Consider the following 10,731-nt stretch of genomic DNA (forward strand, 5'->3'; position numbering starts at 1 on the left):
AGGAATGACTAAAAATGATTGTTCGGAGTTCGAGGGTTCATTTGGGGTAAAATTAGAAATTTTGATATTCAAGGGCAAAATCGTCATTTTGCCACCTAAGATAATAATTTGATCATGGAGTGAAAATTTTGATCAAGATTAACTATTTGGAGTATAATTTAATGATAGGAAGTGAAAAAGTTTAATTCTGGTGATTTTTGGAGTGTAGGAGCAAAATCGTAATGTTGCCACCCACGGATAAAATTTGAGATTTTGAGAGAATTTAGATCAAATTTGACAAATTGGAGAATGGTATGAGTATAAGGGATGAAAAATATGTCTATGGGCAATTTTTCAATTTTGGGGCAAAAATATAATTTTTGACTTTTACGGGGGCAAAAGTGTAAATTTAAAAAATTACTCCACCGAGACTTTGGATGAGTCTGAGAATTTTATCTAAGCTATGAATATATGAGACAAGTGTATGGTGAAAATTTGGAAACAAATGGATGGAATTTTAAAAATGGGCCAATGGGAAAGTGACATGTGGCATTTTTTAATGATATAATATTATTTTAATGAAAAGTCAGCCCATTTAAACCCAAATTTTAAGTGCTGGCCGGCCATAAGGAAGAACAAGAGAGGAAATAGAGAGGAAAGGAAGAAAAAAAGAAAAACCAAAGAGAAACAAGAAAATTCAAAGGGAAACAAGAAAATTCAAAGGGAAATTTACGGTTTTCGACCGTTTACGCGTCTAACGGTAAGATTTTTCGATTAACTTGATTTCTACCTTTCCTATGCCTTTATTTCCATTTAGCATGCTTGAGGAGAGAGATCAAAAAGTGATATCAAGGGCTGGACGAAATTCTAGGGGAGAGAAATTGAAATTTTTAGGTTTTGATTTTTAGTTAAATTGATAGTTTTAGTTAGTTAAATGTGTTTAGAAATTAAATTGGGCAAAAAATCATTGAATTTTCACAATACCCACTCTTGGCTGGATGCTCAATGCTGTACAATGATGATGAATTGATTTTATTCTAAGGAAAATGAAGAGAAAATGATGAAAAACGATTAAACGTGATAGAAAAACAAAGTAGAAAATTAACCGACTTAATGTCTCATTTTTGGCCGAATTTTCCAAGGAAGGGAGTGAGCTGATTTTGTTGTTTTTAGAAGGTTATTGGCTGATATTTAATGGTTAGAAATGTTGGAGAGAGAATGGGATGATTTAGAGCTAAAATGGAGCGCGTTAGCAATTTATCGAGCAAAGTGCCAAAAATAGGTTAATACCGCGTTTAAGCCGTTTTAGGCTATTGCATTTCATACCATGCATTAGTATAGGATTTAAGTTAATTATATAGTGATTTAGCATCAATGTGATGAATTGTGTAAATTTTTGTAATGTGTCTAGGAGGAGAGCCTTCCGAAAAAGGCAAAGAAGTCGTACCCGACGAGTAATGATCGGGGCGCTTAGAAAGCTTTTAGTTTGTACAAACGGTGAGTAAACTTATTATTATTGTAAATTATCTAGAGTTTATTTTTAAATGCCCTTTATGTATTTTATGAAATGAGAACGAGATTAAAACGGGATTTTTGATGTTTTAAGAATAAATGTGATAAATAAAAATATATTGTATTGATTATGAAATTGAGTAATTGGAGGCTACAAATTGACTTGAAAAATATATATTTTCCTAGGAATGGCTTATGAGAAATGAGTATATGTGGCTATATTTTGTGAATGCATTGGGAAATTTATGTAAGTTGTTTTACTATGCTGGCTGGATAAATAAATAAAAGCCACGTTATACTGTCGAAATTTTATTAAAATTGGTGGGTTAGTCACTGCAGTGACGGGTTTCCGTGGACTGCCTATTAGAGGGGCACGGTAAACCCAGTTATATAGTTACTTCGGTTGTAGAGGCGAGGAGGGTAACTCCCGGGGTAGTATTAGAGCTCACTTCACGTTGAACCCCCACGTGAATGTGTAACTCGGCCAACGCCAAGGGACGGCTTGTTTTAAAAATAAAAATGTGTTTCACGTGTGAATATTTTAACACCCTTGGCGGACTCGGTTAGATGTCTCGGCCAAGGTATCCCCGAGGATTAGTTTTGGCTTGAGCCTTGTTTTAATAAAAGACATAAGCCTTAACAATTGTTTTAGTAAATTACAAATATTTTATGGTTTAAGAAATAAATTGAAAACATTATGAAATGGGTTGAAATTTGTTGTTTAAACTTGCCTCCATTTTACTCGCCTTTAGATATTTATGATAATGTCTGTTTACTCATTGGGATTGCAAAATCTCACCCAACTCCTTTCCACCTATTTCAGGTTCAGTATAGACTGTAGATAGCTGATCTCATCGAGGACTACCATTGGATCTGCATTTTTCAAACCGTAGGTTCACAGTCCTCTTTACTTTTGTTTATTCGGGGGCCCTCTTGTTATTGTAAATTAAATTAAATATTTTGACTTACTGTATTTCAGTATGTATAAATTTATTTAGCTTTTACGCTATAAAAATTATTCACGTATAACTCTATAAATATTGTTTTATAAGAAAATAAAATATTTTTCTTAATATTTCTTTTATTTTCTTATTATATTCAAATAGCTGTAATTTCGTTTTAAATGAAGATTTTAGACTTTTAAACTCATTTTGAATATGAATTATGTGTTTTGTACTTGTATATTACGTTTTAGCCTGTTTCGAAATTTTTGAGAAAAAAATGACCAAAATACCCCTGTGTGGCGAAAATTTTATTTTGATTGTTTTTGATCTAAAATAGTGTATATTCTCTAAAAACTCGATATTTAACAACGATTGCTCACAGGAAAGGAAAGAAACTGATATGTAAACCTGCGGGGTTCCGGTTGGCATTTCCGATAATGAGTGTCAATCAGGGACGTTGCGGTGATTGTCATGGGCCTGAAGGAGGTTTCGGGTCCTGACATATCATCAGCTAAAGTTGGGACTGAATTCTTTATGTTTTTGAAACATATTCAAGAATATATGTAGATTCATATATCCACCATATGAACTATTTAGATATTTTATAGTTTTAATATATGCATCGGTTAAATGGTCACATGTGTGCTTATTTTCAACTTGTAATTTAGCATTTATAATCATTTGTTTGCAAGAACATTTTCTTAATTATGTAATCAAGACTATTTGTCTTTATAATGTTGGTGAATTTACATCTCTAGCTTTTAATGAATATTGTATATCAGTTAGAATAACTGTTGAACAGTTTGTCGTTTATATTCATACACAAAATGGTCTTGTAGAATCGCTTATTAAATACTTCCAACTGATTACAAAGCCCTTACTTATGAAATTTAAACTCTCAATTTCCGTTTGGAGGCATGCCATTTTGGATGCAGCGACACTTGTACGCATCAAGCCAACAAGTTATCAGAAACTCTTCCTTATACAATTGATTTATGGTTAAGAACCAAATATTTTTCATCTAAGAATTTTTGGATCTTTCAATTTCTTCACCACAGTGCACAAAAATGAGTCCTTAAAGGAGGTTAAGAATATAAGTTGGATATAAGTCTCCATTTGTAATTAAAATTATCAATAGGAGATTTATTCATGGCAAAGTTTGTCATTTTTCATTTTGATAAAACAATTTTTTCAACATTAGGAGGAGAAAATAAGCAGTTGGAAAAGAAAATTTGTTAAAATAAACTATCATTATCTAGTTTTGATCCTTGCACTAATCAATATGAACCTGAAGTTCAAAAGATAATTTTTTTTGCAAAATATAGTAAATCAATTGCTAGATGTATTTACTGACCTAAAGAGAATAACTAAAACTAAATCTTATATATTAGCTGCAAATACTCCTATTAGCATTGATGTCCCTGTAGGCCAAGGCACACCAAAAGCGTGGAGACCAATTGGTTCCAAAAATAAAATCTTCAAAAAAGAAAAAGAGCAAATATTCAAGATTGTCAGAAAGAGGAAGTAGAAACTCTAAAAGAGACCTTTGACATAATTGATAAAATTCCAAAAGAAATTTAGGCATTTGAAATAATTGAAAATAAAGAGATATCAATAAATTATGTCATGAAGGGAAAAGATGGAACCGGTAAATAAATATCGACGATATTTTTGTATATAATATAGCACTCAATATTATGAAAGAAAAACAAAGATCTTGAACTTATATTTATTGAAGAATGTAGACATAGCAATGATTGGTTTATGTGGAAAGACACAATTAAGGAGGAATTGAATTTACTTGCATAACATGAAGTTTTTGGACCTATAATCTATAAACCAAAGGGTATAAAACTAGAGGGATATAAATGGGTATTTGTGCATAAACGAAATGAGAAAAATGAGATTATGAGATATAAACCACGGCTTGTCACATAAGGTTTTACCAAAAAACCTGGTACTGATTAAAAAGAGACATATTCTCCTGTGGTGGATGCAATTACATTTCGATATTTAATTAGTCTAGCAATACATGAAAAACTTGAAATGCGTCTGATGGATGTAGTTACAACCTATCTATACGGCTCACTTGATAATGCTATTTATATGAAAATCCCTGAAGGATTTAAGTTACCTGAAGTACAAAATTTGAATTCTGGAAAAATTTATTCGATCAAATTAAATGAATCCTTATATGGATTAAAGCGATCCGACACATGTGGTATAATCGTTTTAGTGAATATTTGTTGAAAGTAGGCTATAGAAACAATCCAATATGCCCATGTATTTTATAAAAGGATTTAGATATTAATTTATCATAATTGCTATTTATGTTGATGACTTGAATATTATTAGAACTCCTGGAGAGTTATCAAAAGCAGTGGATTACTTAAAGAAAGAATTTGAGATGAAAGATCTTGGAAAAACAAAGTTTTGTTTGGATTTTCAGATTGAACACTTGACAAATGAAATTTTTGTCCATCAATCGAATTATATAACAAAAGTGCTGAAATGATTTTATATGGACAAAACACATCTATTGAGTTCACCAATGTTTCTAAGGTCACTAGATGTGAAAAAAAGACATTTTTCGACCTTGTGAAGATAATTAAGAACTTTTTGGTCTTGAAGTATCGTATCTTATTGCAATTGGATCACTAATATATTTTGCTAGCAATACATGACTTGATATATCATTTGTTGTAAATTTATTAGCAAAATATAGTTATTCGCCAACTCAAGGATATTAGAAAGGAATTTAACATATACTTCGATATCTCCTAGGAATAATGGATATGAGCTTATATTATTCAAATGCATTAAAATTAGATTTAATTGGTTATGCAGATGCATGATATTTATCTGATCCACATAAAGCTCGATCCTAGACAGGTTACTTGATCATATATGAAGATACGACTATTTCATGGCATTCTGTAAAACAAACTATAGTTGCTAATTCTTTTAATCACGTAGAAATTTTAGCAATTCACGAGATGAGTCATGAATGTGTCTGGTTAAGATCTGTAACTCAACATATTCCAGAAACATGTGACTTGTCAATTAAGAAGGAAATGCTAACAACATAATATGAGGATAATACTACTTGTATAGTGCAGTTAAAGGAATGATACATTAACGGCGATATGACAAAACATATTTCACCAAAATTCTTCTTCACTCATGATTTTCAAGAAAAGGGTGATACTAATGTTCAACAAATTCAGTCAAATGAAAATCTAATAGATTTGTTCACATAAGTCATTCCTACTGCAACATTTGAAAACTTATTACAAAAAATTGGAATGTATCATTTTAAAGATCTCTATAATGCAGTTATCAAGGGGAGTAAAATATGCACTGTACTCTTTTCTTTAATCAAGGTTTTTCCTATTAAGTTTTATTGATAAGGTTTTTAATGAGGCAGTATTTCAAAAGTGTATTTTTAAAAAAAATTATGTACTTTTTTTCCTTCACTTGGATTTTTTTTCCATAAGGTTTTTTTCTTGTGAGGTTTTAAGGAAGCATATTCTTAATGCAATGGATATTCAAAGGGGAGTATTATGCATATTTTTGTGAATATTCATTTATATTATCTATATCTATATTTGGATGTAAATTAGATTGGATCAACATTAAAATTTAATTCATCTAATCTCTTAATATTATCTTCATCTTGTAAATTCTATCGAAATAAAGGGTTATTTGCCTATAAATAGGTCCCTTACTTCATTTATAAATACACACTTCAATAACATCTTCTTTCTCTCTCTAATTACTTTCTTTTATATTTCTCTTATAGTTGTTCTTTTAAGATTTATTTCATAACATATTTAACATTTTCTAATTGGGAATTTCACAAATTTTAGCTTTTTTTTTTGTTTATTTTGCACTATTAGTTCCTTTAACAATTGTTGTCAAGACTAACTTCAAGGTTGGGAGAATTAATTAAGTTTGTTTTAGATGACAAAATTTAAGATAACTAGAAGAGCGCCAATGCAATGCAACAGGTTTATAAAATTTCATAAACAGTTAATGTAATGAAAACTGGAAACTGCATTTGAAAAAGCTTTATAAACAATTAATGAAGAAATATATACTAATCCATATCAATTCTATGTGGCAAACACACTTACTTTAAAGTCTCATAATTTAAAGCAAAAGATACAAATGATTAAATTATAGACTTGAGATTCCAAAAATAACTTAATCATACAATAAAATTGCAAAACAAATTCCTCCCAATATTAACAAAAAACAAAATAGCATAAATGCAATCATTCTTCATTTTACTTCACATAATATTTATAATTCTCTTATATTTCAAGTGCTTAACTACTGTTCCTTTTAATTCAATTTAAGCATTTGAAATGAAATCAAAAGAATTGGCTAACAATTGATTACATTAATAGCAAGAAATAAAATGAAATTGCTTTAGTAAAATTACAAACGATTAGAATTCCTTAAATCAAGCTCATCAATTGAATTAAAAGCTTGAATAAAAATAAAAGTAATAAAGAATCCAAATAATAAAAACTTGAATAAACAAATGAAATGAGATAAAAAGAAAGAAAATTAGAAACTTACACCAAAAGTTTCTGGTTTCTATATAAAAGCAATAACATTTTAAAAAAACATAATAATTAAAAACCTAAATAATAAAAATTGAATAAACAGAAAATCATGAAATTAATTATTCAATTAATTATTTTATTTTTATTCTTACCATTTTTTAAACTAATTTCATAAGTTTGAATTAATGCATAAATTAAAATTAAATAAATCAAATAAATAATTAAAAAGTAAAACAATGGGCAAGGAAATAAGATGAAGAAGAAAGGAGAAAAATAAAGGAGAGAAGCCCGTTTATCTTTATCTAATTTGTTCAATCAATTAAAAAATAAAAAATTTATATTTATATTTGTATATCTACTCTTGACCCTTAGCTCTCTCTGCTGATCTCTCCTTTCTCTTCTCCCCTCTTTCCTCACCCCATTCAGATTCTTCCTCTAAGCAAGAGAGAAAGCAAGGGAACACTCCAATGAAGAGAAAAAATTCTAGATCCATAGCATTATGAAAAGACAAAAATGCCATGGCCTCACAAAAATACAAAAACATTAAAAAACCTCAGAGTAAGAATAAATAAATAAAAAACTTAAAAACAAAAGCATACAAAAACAAAAACTACATAAGAATAAATAAAAGAAAAATCAAACCTGAAAAATAACAACGAAATAGAAGTCGAACAATAAAACCTAAACAAAAAAAAAATCAAACCATGAGCATATGAAAGGGAAAAATCGAAAGTAAAATACAACTTGAAAAACAAAAGCATAAAGCAAATTAACACAATCAAACGAAAACAACACAAAAACCACGAATCAAAACAAAATGAAAATCATAAAACAAAGAAAGATTCATACACCAATGAAACCGAAATACAAAAAAAAAAAAAAAACGAATCACAAATCAAAATAAAAAAAATATAAAGAACCAAGAACAGTGGTTGAACAAATCAAAGACCAAACAAAACAAAGAAAAAAACACAAAAACAAACACAAAAAGCCAAAAAAAAAAAGTAAAAAACGAAAAGAGCTGTAAAAATTGGACAAAAAGATGAAAAAATGATAAAAGTAAAAGGCGAGAGAAGGCGGAGATACCTATGGGAGAAGTCAAAATTAGAATGGAAAATAAAAAGTAAAAATGGTGAAAAAATCTAATAAAAGAAAAAATGACCAAAATGCCATGCCCACCAAAGAAAACTCTTACTAGACAACTCTCACTCAATTAAAGCGTAACATGTTAACCAATTGAATTGTTGACGTGACACTCTAATTGAGCTCAATTATCTCCTCCAGAAACAACTTTTAATATATGTATGTATTTATAAAAAATAATTTTATTAATAATATAATGTTTATAGTTTTAACGTCACCTTTTTTGGGAATTTAACAAGCTGGAATAAGATTCCTATAGCCAAGAATGCCATTCTATTGCAACAGAAGGGAAAGTAACTTTCCAATTACCTGAGATTAATGTTAGTACACCCCTCTTTCCTATTATGCCCGTTACCCTTTCCCCTCCTATTCTTCTTCTTTTCCTTTTAATATCTACTTAAGGTGAAATAAAGTAAAATACTTAAAAGTAGATGCCGCAATTAATTATTCACAATTATTTTTTAGTTATAAAAAATTATTATTATTTATTTAATTATTTTTTAAGAGTGAAAAAATTTTAGAAAAACAAGAATTTTTATTTGTGAAGTATAATTGGAGAAATTGAATTTAATTATAAGAATAGAAAGAAAATATTGTTTGTTAATCTTTTTTAACTTATAATTAAGAAAGATAATATAAAAAATATATATAAAAGTTCAACAGTAAACAACAAAATTTAAAAGATAATCTAAAGTTACTAGCTAGATATTAGTAGACTACTAGTTTATGTTAGATTTATTATTTTTTACAAATAAAATTATTATACTTAAGATCCACCCACTACTCTATAACGTGCATTAAGACAGAGTAAAGTAAAACAAAAGATGTGAGCAACCATGACAGCTAACGCCATTGAGAAAGTAGATTTTGCTTGGGCTACTAATAGCTTTCAAAGTGACACTATCACTTTAGAGACAAAATTAAGAGTGGGTATGTTTATTTCATACATACTAATCAATAAAAATGTGTGAACACATACATACTCATAACTTTAAATTATATGTTACATCTTAATTTATGGGATAAGAGGAGTGCGTGTACTAATTTGTCTATTGCCATTCAAATTCAATTACTCCACAATGTTTCTTTAGGAAGAATCTTCATCTGTATAGTTGGCACTTGGCTGTTTGTTGTAGTTACAATACCAAATATAAAAATTTGAGTAGCAAAACAAGAGTTTTAATTAGAATAGTTGGTCCTGGCCAAAGTGGATAAGGGCAAGCACCAACCAGATTAGCCGCATCCCTGTCCGCATCAGATTCTAATCCGATTTACATAAAAACTTTAGCTGTCCCAGGTCAGCTCCTCCTCAGCTTTGACCCGTCCTAGATGTTTCCCCCCCTTGATAAGCCTTAGCCACCCACTTCCTTAAGATCCGCATTTCCTCGCCCCATTTGCCCATGTTTTTACTTAATTTATTAAGGTTTTCTATTTTCACATGCCACGTTTTTCTTAATTTTTATTTTCTATAAATTAAGTCAAAACTGTGTTCAATTTGCAACCGTGCTATACGTTTAGTCAACTAAGGACTACGCAAATGGCAATTTTGTTTGCCAAACTATCTACATTTTGTTATTCATAGGATAATACCAAATACATTATCAGATAAATTAAATATACGATTTAAGTGATAGGTACATGTGTATCATTTTTTTAGAGGACTTTATGTTAAAATAGTGATATGATAAGTTACTTAATTTTGTGGCATGTTGAATAATTAAATATGTTATATCCATTTAAAATTCAATAATTTTTTAATGTAAAGAGTGTTACATTTTAAATTTAAAGTCTTTATCGGTAATCTGATCTCATAATTAAATTTAACACTTTGTATCTATTCGATTTTCTCTCTTAAAATTTAACCAAGGTAAAAGAATGAAATAGTGCCTATATGCACTCTTTTTCATTCTTTCTCTTTCGTTTTCACTTGTCTATCCTTAAATTCATGAAGTTATCAACTCACTTAGTAATGTCTTTAAAAATAAGTAGAAAAAGAATACATTCAATATTTAATAAAAGGACAATAACTATAATTTACAATAAAATTTCTATGAAACCCCGCAATTTTGTTTATATATATATGAAAACGCCACTTAAAAATAAGTAATAAAAAAATCAGATGAATTATTACTTTGCACCTTCAATCTCTATTGGAGTAAATTGTAACAAGAGTGGAATATTTTTTTTACCTTGGAATCTCCTCTTTATTTAAAAGAGGCAAAGCACAATTTGAGTTAAGTAATGATTAAATTAATTGATCACTACCTAAAGTATGAAATAAGTCAATCTGTTTACCACTTTTTTTTATTATTTGGGAAAGAAAATTTTGACTTACTTAAAGAAGAAAATTTAATCGAACTCTTTTAAATTTGAACGTGATACAGCTTAGACTTTATTCAGTCAATTATTGGGACGATGGAGTAATTCACTGTTGAGAGATAAAAAAAAGAAAAGTAGTATTCATCTTCGTGGGAAACAATGCAATTTTAGAATTTCAAAGTAATAAAAAGAATCGTGTCAAATAAACCTGAAGCGTAGGAAATATGAGTAGTACGCGGCGCCAGGACTCTGCTTACCTG

The sequence above is a fragment of the Theobroma cacao genome, chromosome 4 (genome assembly GCF_053813885.1).
Source record: "Theobroma cacao isolate CCN51 chromosome 4, ASM5381388v1, whole genome shotgun sequence".
NCBI classification, from domain to species: Eukaryota; Viridiplantae; Streptophyta; class Magnoliopsida; order Malvales; family Malvaceae; genus Theobroma; species Theobroma cacao.